At 43.5% G+C, this 12215-nt stretch overlaps 1 long non-coding RNA gene across 1 annotated transcript; it reads right to left on the bottom strand.

Annotated features, from left to right (window-relative positions):
- Positions 1-262: 262 nt before the first annotated feature.
- Positions 263-12129, bottom strand: LOC143169809 (uncharacterized). The gene is made up of 3 exons (XR_012996942.1): positions 11735-12129; positions 7757-8826; positions 263-877 (listed from the first exon to the last, which is right to left on the bottom strand). It is a non-coding gene; the product is annotated as an uncharacterized LOC143169809 (long non-coding RNA).
- Between the last annotated feature and the right edge of the window lie 86 nt (positions 12130-12215).

Raw genomic sequence — 12215 nt, 5'->3', positions numbered from 1 at the left:
ATTTCGTTTGAAAAGCCGGACAGAAACGTACCAAAAACGAACTCTGGGCGGAGAACAGCAATCCGCACTTCACAAACTCCCTGTAAGCGCAGGACGCAGCTCGGTGCTCCGTGCCCGCTGCTGACAAGAAAGTAGATGTCAGTTCCCCCCAAATTTAGAACAATGTACCCTCAGTAGAAAAATAAAGCAGGTGTAAAAATCCATAGCGGTTATGGTCGCCACATTCCGCGTTCTAATACAGAAAACAGGGCACAAGTGCTTTCCATCTATTTAATGTCACTGGTTTCAGTGGTGTTGCACTGGAGGCACGCTAACATTAGAACAACGTGACATCTTTATACTTTCGCTTCATGTGGGTTTCAATCCGTCCAGCTCCCAAGCTCCCATTGATGCTTCACATTCAGTTTCGGGTCTGAGGAACCAAACCCCATGTGAAACCCAAGTGAAAGCCACACGTTTGCTTTATTTGCACAGAAACTGTAACTGTTGCATTGTTGTGATAAAATATTATCAATCAATCTCTCAAATATTTGTGAAGCCCTAGGCAGTCATTCATCCTAGGCTGACTTCATCCTTAACGAAATGGATTTCCTTGTGGCTTTACATTTTTTAAATAAAAATCCGCTACAGATCGATCTTTTCCCCGAATCAGTTTTGTACTAGCTGTGTGACTTCGACCACTTCCAAGCACAGCAGAATGGAAGCCCCAAGTTGTTTTAAAATGGATTCTCACCGAGATGTCAGCCCCTCTCCATGAGCAGTAAATGTTTCCACCACGAGGTGTCTCAGAGGTTAAAGCACTGGAAGAAGAAATTTGGGACTGGCTCTTACTGCACACAAACAACCGGCATTGCCTTGCTGTCACACCTGGTTATGTCTGTTCAGGAAGCAACAACAAAAAAAAGAGTGTAAAAGGGTTGGTTTTGCCTTTGTTGTGTCCTAAGTATAAGTTAATTGTATTGTAGGGAGCTGTTAATTTTTAGCATCCTTTGAAAGAAATAAAGAGTGTAATTCTGCTCCCAGTCCTGTAAAAATCTGTACAACTTATCTGAACTCCACAAAGTAGCTTTGAGCTTCCATGCTACCTAGTAGAGGCCAGGATATGATTACATGTTTTGTAACTGCAATATGAGTATTTATCCTGGGCTTGAAATCAAAGAAAGAGCAATGTCGCTATGAGGGCTTGAAATAAAAATGACCTCTGGTAACAATCACCTATTTTGTAAATATTCGCACTTGGCAGCTTGCTGTTTTCCTACAAAAACAAACATTGAGGAGGAAAGCTTGAGATGTTCTCCCCAGTATGTTCCACTGTAAATAAACGTTGTGTCTGAGACTGGAAACTTTATGACAACTGCGGTAACATTTGAAGCAGCTCTGTAGTATTTCACAGAATCATAGAATCATAGAACGGTTTGGGTTGGAAGGGACCTTAAAGATCATCTAGGGCAACCAGGTTGCTCAAGGCCCCATCCAACCTGGCCTTGAACACTCCCAGGGATGGGGCATCCACAGCTTCTCTGGGCAACCTGTTCCAGTGCCTCACCACCCTCATAGTGAAGAATTTCTTCCTCGTACCTAGTCTAAATCTCCCCTCTTTCAGTTGAAAGCCATTACTCCTTGTCCTATCACTACAGACCCTTGTAAAAAGTCCCTCTCCAGCTTTCTGGTAGCCCCCCTTCAGGTACTGGGAGGCTGCTGTAAGGTCTCCCCGGAGCCTTCTCTTCTCCAGGCTGAACAACCCCAACTCTCTCAGCCTGTCCTCATAGGAGAGATGCTCCAGCCCTCTGATCATCTTCATGGCCCTCTTCTGGACCTGCTCCAACAGGTCCATGTCCTTCTTATGTTGGGGTCCCCAGAGCTGAACGCAGTACTCCAGGTGGGATCTCGCCAGAGCGGAGTAGAGGGGGAGAATCACCTCCCTCAAGCTGCTGGCCACGCTTCTTTTGATGCAGCCCAGGATACGGTTGGCTTTCTGGGCTGCAAGTGCACATTGCTGGGTCATGCTGAGCTTCTCATCAACCAACAATCCCAAGTCCTTCTCCTCAGGGCTGCTCTCAACCCATTCTCCGCCCAGCCTGTGTTTGTGCTTCCCCCTCAGATTGCCCCGACCCATGTGCAGGACCTTTCACTTGGCCTTGTTGAACTTCATGAGGTTCGCACGGGCCCACCTCTCAAGCCTGTCAAGGTCCCTCTGGATGGCATCCCTTCCCTCCAGCGTGTCAACCGCACCACACAGCTTGGTGTCGTCGGCAAACTTGCTGAGGGTGCGCTCAATCCCACTGTCCATGTTGCCGACAAAGATGTTAAACAGCGCTGGTCCCAATTTCTCCACACTTCATATTGATCTGGTTATTGGGGTGTTTAGTGCATACATACATTAGTTTAGCTTAACAGGGCCTGTTGGGAGAAGCAAAAAAGGAGGGAGAACTCAAGACCCTTCCCTCCCCCAAAATACTAATATCTAATTAAAAGATAACACCAGTGCTACTACTTATGAAGATTTTTCATACTGTACAACTGATCTACAAAAGTGAATTAAGCCATGGTAAGAAGTGGTCCATGACCGAAGAGAGAAAAAGACCTGTAGCAGGCCTTAGAGGAATATATGAAAGAGGGAATCAGGCTGACACTGAGGTGTCTGAAGTTATGAACGTCTCAGCTGCCATCAAGCGCAGGGTAATCTTCAGGTAAGAAGGACATGGATCTCAGCAGGTGGTTGATTTAGATAATTTTTCCCTAAACCATTTCCTCCTCCTATAAACATAAACAAAAGACTGACAAGAAGAAATCTGCATTATCTCTATATTATTAATTGCAGATCACAGGAGGAAAGAGCGGCATGTGTCCAACCTGCTAATTAAGAGTAATTACCCCATGAGGTTCTGTAAGTGTCCCACGTACAAACAGTAAAATCGCCCGAATCACAGTAACGTGTACCACCGCTAAAGAAGCAATTAAATGTTGTGAGGAGATGCTGTGTCTGCATTCCCTGGGCATTCCCTGGGCATTTTTGACCAAGAAGGAAACAGTTTAATGGCTGTTTGCACAAATTTAAGTACATCACAGAACTAGAGATGCTCAGAAATTTTAAAAATCAGGAAGCAAAAGAAGGAGTGGACAGGGAGATCAGAGCAGTGAGGCACCCAGAAGGTGCAGGGTAGCGTCCTTACCCTGCTGCAGGCTCTGCTAGTGCTAGTGTGGTGCACTCGGGTAAACCTGTCTGGAACAACAGGGGTTTCTGCAGAACGGTTTCATTATTCTAGGGCTCAACACAGTTTCATGAATAACAGCATCACCTTTTATAGAATAAAGGAGGAAGTAAAATGCCTACAGCAACATCTGATACATAAAGCTGAGGCAGGATGAAAGGAGTGGCTAATAGCTGCTGTAACAGCTAGCAGAGCTCTGAGCAACTTTCATGGCAACTGATGATGAGAGTTCTCCTCTCCCTCCTGTGCTGTTTCACTCCCTCCTTCAGCATGGATTAAATCTGCTCTCCAAGAGGTTTTTCCTGTATACCATGACAAATATGCCTGTAGGCCATTTTTTAACCCAGATGAGTGAAAGTAATGCAGGGCCAGATAAGAGATTACAGTGATAGTCAAGCAAATTTAGAGACTGAAAGAAGGGAAGGAGGGGTTGCAGAGTAACATCACTGATTTCAGTGGATGTAATCTTGATTCCTAATGGAACAAAAGAGATCCGAATCAGGCTCAAGAGTCTACAAAAAAGGTAATATTGGATCTGCAGGGAAGTCTGCTATCTGAACACTACTGACACCATAAGTTCACAGTTCTGCTGGAGACTCTGTTCTCTCAACCTGGAAGGGTTAAAGTTCAGCATTTTCCATTTCTAATTTCTCTGAACTAAATTAAGTTACTGAAATGTCTGAAGCAGCAGTAGTTTTGAGTCATCTGTCAAAATCCAAACTAGCATCAGTCACAAAAGAGATTTATTTCCGCGAAAGAAATGTTCAGCAGACCAGTGAGGAAGTGCAACGGGAAACTTTCCCAGTCATGTCCCCTCTTTTCCCTTTCCCTTTCCCTCTTCTCCCTACCCTTCCCATGATGGGCAATGCAGGTGGTGTGGAATGTCACAGGGGGAATCTCTAGCCTGTTTACAATTACTTTGCACTACTTAGCAGATCCAAGAACATTGCTTTACTCCTCAGTGGTTTTTCTGACACTGCTTTGTGTTCTAGTCTTCATGAGGGAGGGCTTGGTTGGTGAGACTGGATGGGTAAGACAAGCACCGGGCCTGAAGAAAGAATCAATGGAATCATTGAACCCAAGAAGGAAATGTTTTACGCTGCTATTATAACCTGAGAAGTGCAACTACTTATCATTCATACTCATGCAGTTCCCACTGCCATTGTATCTGACCATCTCATTACCTTTAACATGTTTAACTTCATACCCTGGCTTAAAAATAGAGAGCTCCGAGCTTGGGAAGTCCTGTGACTTGTCCAAGATCACACAATCCATAGAAAGGCGAGAAGAGGAATCTGGTGTCTTGAGCACTGGAACAGCTGGTCTTCCCATCCCCTGGCTGCCTGCTTTCTCCTCTCAGCAGTAGCTGTGTTCTGCCAGTCGGCAGAGTGATGCTTGTACACACTGTGCATGTCTGCTGAAGGCACACTTGAGCATGCCAAGTCTGCCTTCCAAGAGGCTCCAAGAGCCCTCCGTTTCCAATGAAGTCAATTGGAGTTAAGGATGCTTACTGGCTTGCAGAAGCACTCAGCACAGTTGTACAACAAAGCCATCAATCTATAAATTTCCTTGAGCTGTGGAGAGAAACAAGATACGCATAACTAAAATTTATCCTGCTGCCTTACAGTTAGCAGCTTCCATTTCTTCTATTAAGATATTTTAAAATTTTGTCACTGACAATAAATATGTGACAAGAATGGGAGATAGCTGTTAAAGAGAATCCTGTTCTTCATTCTTACAGACAACACAAGCGCTCAACAGAAAACAGATACATCAGCTCTGCAAAAATACCAGCAGTTCTGAACTGCAGTTCTGGTTAATGTTTGGCTATGCAAAGAATGTAACTGGGGCAGAAAAAGTGAGTAGACTCACAATGCCGTATTTCATCAGACTGCCATGACTTTCTTAAAAATTTAAAGACTGGCAATGTCTTCTCTCTGTATTTTTTTTAATCCACTGTTATTTCCAAAACATAAACTCACACAAAAGGGGGAACGTTGGAAACGTACGGGAGATAACCATAAGAAAAACAGAAACCCTTTTCTTCATAACATGAAAATGGTAGAAGTATTCAAATAAACAGTTTTATTCTGCATTTGGAAAAAGCGATGTAGTCACAGCACGAAATTCAGGATGATGTTAAAAAGCAGCAACCAGAGTTTGGGCACTCCTGTGTAACTTACAAGAATCAAGAGGAGGTCTCCAAAGAACAGAAATGGCCAAGCAACTCCATAGATTATTCATGTCATTTTTCAGTAACTCTCAGAAGACAAAGATAAAATCAATACTGCTGTAGCATCAGGCAGTTGAATAGACTTCCCAGAGGATTATAGGTCTGGCAACCTCATACCTATGCCAGGCAAAATTTGTGACCTTGAGCACACTCAGATTTTGCAAAAGTCTAACAGTTCACTTTTTTTTTTAATTAGCTTTGGCGTCTTATTATGGCAAATAATACTCTCTAAACATCATCGTATCACGATGCCTAGCAGAGCCTGCAAGCAGCCTGAAACAATGTCTTACTGAGGTCTTACTAATCTCACCCTGTCTTACTCTGGGTGCTCAGAGATGACAGCTTGTTGCCAAGACTAACTCTTCCACTGCTGATCAAAGAAGCACAGGGCTATGTCACAGGAAGGAAGTTTACGTGGGGTGGGAGTTTAGATTTTCAGCAAGGAGAGAAGAGCAGATGAAAAAACAAAAGCAAAGACACAAAAGCAAAGAGAAAAATTGTATTTCCTCTCTTGTGCCTTGACGCATGAATCTGCTATGAGCCTGGTACAAAATTTCTGTTACTATAAACTGGATCTCCATTAGAATAACTTGCCAATAAATCTACACTGGTAGCACAAGCAAGGCGTGAATATAGCTGGAAAATAGTTAATGACCGTGTAAGAATACCTACTGCAACAAAGATGAGTTTTCTGCTCGCTTTCTATGCTAACCTCCACCCACAATCTGCTATGAACTAGATGCATCCATGCCTCAAAGATGTGTCTAGCTGATGGTCTACAGTTAAATAAGAAACCCAGTTCTCTTCTCCCTCTGAGTTTTGTGCTTCTGCCATAGACTTTTTCACAATAGATCACCCAGTATGAAAAATAAGTTTCAAAAGTACTGCAAGAAACAGTGACTTGTGGATGGCGTACTGACAATTTTTAAGGCTACAGAGTAAAAAAGACTGAGAGCCACTGATGCAGAGTAGCATCAGCTGTTTATAATACAGAATTAGGTGTAAAAGTCTAGATACCACATTTGCACATGTTGGTCATGATCTGTTTAAATATTTCATGATGTATGCAATTAAGTTCCTTCATCACTGTTGACTCTGTGATTTTAGAAACCCAGTGTACTTATCATTATCTATGTTCCGGGCTTATTTTCCCATTTCGACAGGGTTGCACAGTGACAATGAATGAAAACAATTTCCTTTGTATTTATAAACAGATTCGATTTTGGGATCTAAGAACTGCCATATTTGGTGCACAAAAACTGACGTCTGGCATGTTTGGAAACAAAAGCCTGTGTTATTTAGACTTAAAAAGAAGATGCAGAATAGATTTATAATTATTGTAATTAGAATAAAAGCATGATTGCACTGAACTTAAATCCTGGTCCAAATTTCATATACACCCACAAATCCATCCAAATAGAAATTAACTTTATAATTAATACTGGATCATTCTCATTACAAGAAGACACTATTAATTATTGATGACGCTTGTATTTCTTCCTAACTGTTTACATCTTTTCACCCTCCAGTTCCTGGAGTGCTTTGGATGATGCAGTGTGTACAAATCAAATCCCTCAGAGATGTGGAAGTGACTACTCCACTCTTGTCCTGCCTGCACACAGGAAGACCTGCTCCTGGATGTTCTTATCAAGCAAAATACAGAGGGGCATTTGTTTGCACGAGCAGAGCTAGAATATTCTCTTTAGAGTTCAGCTTCCTCCTTTCATCCCACCCACCATCAGACAATTCCTGACATTTCTCCTGCAGGCAGAGCAAGGCAACTGCCTTTTTTTTTTTTTCCCTTTTGCAACGGCTGCTCCTTCAGTAATCTGTGGGTGGTGGGGGAAGGGGACGTTATCTCAACAGCAAACACAGCCCAGCAAGTCTGGGACGTGAGGGGGAGTTTCAGGATGAAAATAGGCCTCTGCCAGCCCTCCTGCATTTGTGTATCTATGACTAAGCACGCTGAATGCGTCACTTTTTAAAACTTGGCTTCTCTCTTTCCTTGATCTTTGTTGTTTCAAGCCTCCTGCTCCCCTTTGTCCTCGCAGCCCCGGGGGATCTCAAAGAGGCAGGCCCCTGACATCACCAGTGCCAGGGAAATGCAAGTCCCGCCCGGCGAGCAGCCCTGCTGCCGGCCACCCCATGTGCCTGGTGCCGGGGGACAAAGCCAGAGCAGCTCCGGAGCTGGGAGACAAACCCACCTCACTGCTGGCCCTGGGATGGCCTGTCCCCCTGATCTGCTCAGGCACCAAGAGGAGACTCCACTAGCAATTGTTTTTCCACTGAAATATTCACTGGATTTGCTTACCTCATTATAGCCCTGCCTTGGAGGTGTCTGCAGCATGGGGCCACCTAAAGCTAGGAGATTTCAGCAGTTCTGCGCATCTCTGGGACAGAAAAGGCTGCCAGCTGCTCATCTCCTCCAGAGTTGTCACTACTGCTCTGCTGGGGAGGTGCTTCTAGGTTCAAGAGACCAGTAAGGAGAGTAGGAAATAAAGCTGCAAGGCTCCAGTTTGTCTCGCCTAGACCAGACTCAAGCTCATTCCCCAAAAGAGCCTCCTCTGAGCTTTAAACACAGTCTTCTCTGTGCACCCAGGCCAGATGTGCTGAGGACTGGGATTTAGGGAGGCTGTAGCTCTCACTCCCATTAGCACTGCCTAGTGCATCTCTCCACACTTGATGTAGAATTGGTCTCTCATCACATCCAGTCTCAGTCCCCTGCAACGATGGGGACAAAGAAGTGCCCAAAGCACCACATTTCAACTCCAAGCCTTCCTTTTCTTCACCTCTCACGTTCCCTCAATTCTCCAAGTTCTGTTTCCTCCGTTTTCTCATCACTGTCCCTCCTCTCAGGCCACTTTATCCCACAACCACACAGCGCTGTGCTGGTTCCATCCTTGGTGTCACGTGCCAAGCGAACGGGCACGCTGCTCTTAACAAGTGTCGTGCCTGTTGTCTGGACTAGATGCCTGTTCCTTGTGTCGTGGTGTCCACTGGTGGCCAAACGCCGTCCTGGCAAAAGGTGGAATTTGCAGAGGGGTTGAGGACAACCTTGAAGAATCTCTGGATTTTGCTCAGGAAACTCCATTGGCAACAGCCCATTGTTAGCAGCACAAAGCATGTTTGTACAGGAGTGACTCGCCAGTATAGCTACACTGGTCTAACCTATGCTCGTTCAACCTTTCCTAATGCAGTGCCTTGGAAGTCAGGAGAGAGAATGCTTTGCTAACTCCGAAGTCCCATATTTTTATATAGTACATCCAACATTGTTCTTCTGAGTCTTTCCTTGGGCCCCGGACGTGGGTACGACATATGCAACAGCCATGTTTCTCAGCCCACCTTACAAAGCCTGTCCTATTTGGATGCTCACTGAGCTCACTGGAAAGGAAACAAGATTATTCGTTGTTATTAATTTGTGTTTGGCCCGAAACACGCAGCAGTACTGTAAGCACCTGCAACTGCAATTCTCTGAAAAGAACCTGAGCTGGAACAGAGGAAGGAGTGCCTAGATCTCAATACGTATGGCTGGCAGGTTTTCTGGGTGATCTATATTCAGCTGTGCATGCCCGTGGGTATGTGGAAAGATCATTCATCCAGTTCATTGAACTGCAGCCTGCATGTGAAAGGAGTTTCATGGTTTCTTTTTTAAATGTCACCGTTTTAAAGACAAATAGCCTCATGCAGAATTGTGCAGCAGATTATAATACGGGCACTCCAGGGGTAAATTAAAAAGCAATTCAAAAACAATACTGTGGAATAATCTTATCTTTTCCCTGCCTTATCCAGGCATTTATCTAGGTCTGCTCTGCACTAGTTATCACCACATTATCTACATATTATACAGTGTCTTTTTTAGCCACATTAATACATATACAGTTCATTTAGAGTCAAAAGTAAGTCAGGTCTGAACAAGCTGGAAAACATCCTGCACTAGTTCAAGTGCCCTATTCCGAGCACAGGCTGAGATACGTCTACAGAACACACCAGGGGGGATCTAGTTTTAAATGGTCCACGCTTACTGTCACCCTCTCATCTGTCCATAGCATCAGCTTAAGCAAACCTCCATCAGGCATAGATTTCAACAGCATATGGTCGTATCATGATCTATTTTAATGACAGGATCTATTTCTAACAAAATATTTTGTTTAGTGGTCTGAAAGCATTTTCAGTTGCATGTTGAAAGTTCAAATATTTCCATCGACTCCCTAATTTACTTATGAGAACCATGCAATGAAATAAAGATGTTTGTTCCCGTTAGCATGCTTGAACAAGTTACATAAAATTTTCATTTTATAAAATACTGAATGCAGCCCCAAGAAGTTATAACAGTTTTGTCAAGCCTTGTGATGTTACTGAAGTCTCATGCTATTTGAGGTTATTCTGAATGCCTGAGCATTTGGAGTTGCCATTACATGAAAATATAGGTTTAATAAAACCAAAAAAACAAACAAATAACTCCCCTGACACACATACACTTTCTAAACTTAAGCCTAAAAATGCGAAGGCAGTGCACTATAATGCCTCAGAAACCAGAGGTCAAGAAGAAAAAGCAAATTAAGATCTTAATTCATAAACCAACCTCATCTTTTAAGGTCTTCCTCCTGACTTCTGAATACTTGGATTTCTCAACATTGTTACCAATTGTTTAGGTAATTTACAAATATTTATATTCTAAGAGGCTATTGCCTCTTTTTTCTCTCTCTCTCTATTTTCTGCCTTCCTAGAAAATCCCATTCAGAAATGTGTGCATTTTCAGTGTTCAGATGATCTGCACATGTACAGCACATCTGTGCTGTTACACACATGCTTTTGGGAAATCTGTGTGTGCACAGTGGCCATTTATGCACAACATCCACACGTCCCACCATCTGCTCAGGGCACTAGAGGACGTGTCCAAGTGAACCTTGACATGTGGCAGCCCTATATTTAGACTATATTAGAATTTCTAGCTATTCAAAAAACAATACCAATATAAATATTAAGTCATATTAAAATATTTTATTGTTACTATATTTTGTGCCCATTAAAAAGATTAAAATATTCATTATTTTCATCTGTAGCTATCTAAGGATAAAAGTACTTTATGAATTATTATTAAATTTCACATCAAGCTCACAGTTTACACATAACATCTTTTGTCATTAAAAAATCCCAAATTCTTTAAGAAATTTCACAAAATGACTCATCAAGTAGAACTATTTTATACTTGAGGATGAGGATTATTGTATAAGTGAAAAGCATTATTCATAACTTATTAATTTATTACATTAATTATTTCACTGTCATTGGAATGCAGTCATTTCTAAAGAGAGACTTGACAGGATTTCCTAAATTAATCCCAATATTATGTATCTAGCATTTTAGGCCAGATGAAGGACAGCGTTTATATAAGGATCACTTCATTCACCATTGAAATGCAGCTGCTGCTTAATACCACCCTTTAATTGTGCAAATCAGCTAAAGCTCGGAAGCGGAGATTTCTCTTTAAGACAAACTTTTAATTAGCAGTTTGATTATTTAAGTAGTAAGGAGAAGGGAACACATTGTTCTTATCAACGGCTTGTGGGTGCTGGTAATGTTTGATGTTGTTCACAATAAAAAAGGCAACAATCTGTATCTTAAGAAAAAACTTGAAACTATGCATAACAGGCCTATGTCTTGCTAACGTTTTGAGTGTCTTAATTATTGGAAAGCATGAAAATGACAGGCAACATTACAAAGCTTTAAATATTTAGGTTTTAACCTTGAAAGGTTACACTGATTTTTGCAACCAAAATGTGACCTCTCAGGTATTTCAGGTTAAACAGATATGCAAATCTTCATGGGATTAAGTCCCCAGAGTCTGTAGAAACAACCTTTATATGAACTTTTGATCAACACCAGATGAGGAAAAATGTGGTCAAATATAAACCATCCATTCCAACATTAACAACATGGATGTTTTACAGTTGTACCAGCAAATGTTAAATTAACTAAAAAATTACATAACGGTTCATTCATGAGTGATACAGCAGAGGCACAACAAACAAAAACCAGGTCGGTCTACATTCGGAACAAACCGAATGTCCTGCAAGTACTCCATGCCATCTGCAAAACCACTGTGCAGTAGATTCAGCACAGGAAGGAAGTGCTTCTAGACTCCACAGCGGTACAAAATTAAAAGTGAACAGACTTGGGCTGAAAGGTACGTTAAAACCTCTCATTGCTTTGGGTTTGGAATGCAATTACTTCATTAAATTATGGTTTGTACTGTGCTGAACATCCTGTTGAATAAACAAATACATACCCTCTCCAACAGGAAGGCCGCGAGTCCAACGTGGCAACTTCTGGAGCGTTCCTGAAGGGGAGTCGCAACAATCCTGGCCTACCCTGCACCACTGGATCCAGCCCCCAGGGCAACCTCACCGCTGGTGCTGGGTACGAGGCGGGGTGTCCCGGGGGCGAGCAGGATGCTGGGGAACACGGTGTGAGCATCGTGCCATGGAGGTGTCATGCCGTGAGGCGGGCACCGTGGCCTGGCAGTGCTGCACGGGAGCACCATGTCATGGCCAGACATGCCAGAGAGCCTCGGCCTGGCGGAGCGTGAGGCGCGGCGAGGTGCGGCTGGCCCACAGTGCCGCAGCGGGTCACCACCGCCCGTCACCACCACAGAGCGGGCCTGGCGGCCATGCCACGAGGTCACGGGCCCTGCGGCCACCATGGGGCCAGTCGAGGCCCGCCAGGGCCTGACACGTCCCGGGACGAGCCTCGCGCCTCCTGCCCCGAGC

Source organism: Aptenodytes patagonicus, chromosome 21 (genome assembly GCF_965638725.1).
Source record: "Aptenodytes patagonicus chromosome 21, bAptPat1.pri.cur, whole genome shotgun sequence".
NCBI classification, from domain to species: Eukaryota; Metazoa; Chordata; class Aves; order Sphenisciformes; family Spheniscidae; genus Aptenodytes; species Aptenodytes patagonicus.
The sequence above is the reverse complement of the archived record's forward strand: the minus strand, read 5'-3'. Positions and strand labels throughout refer to the sequence as shown.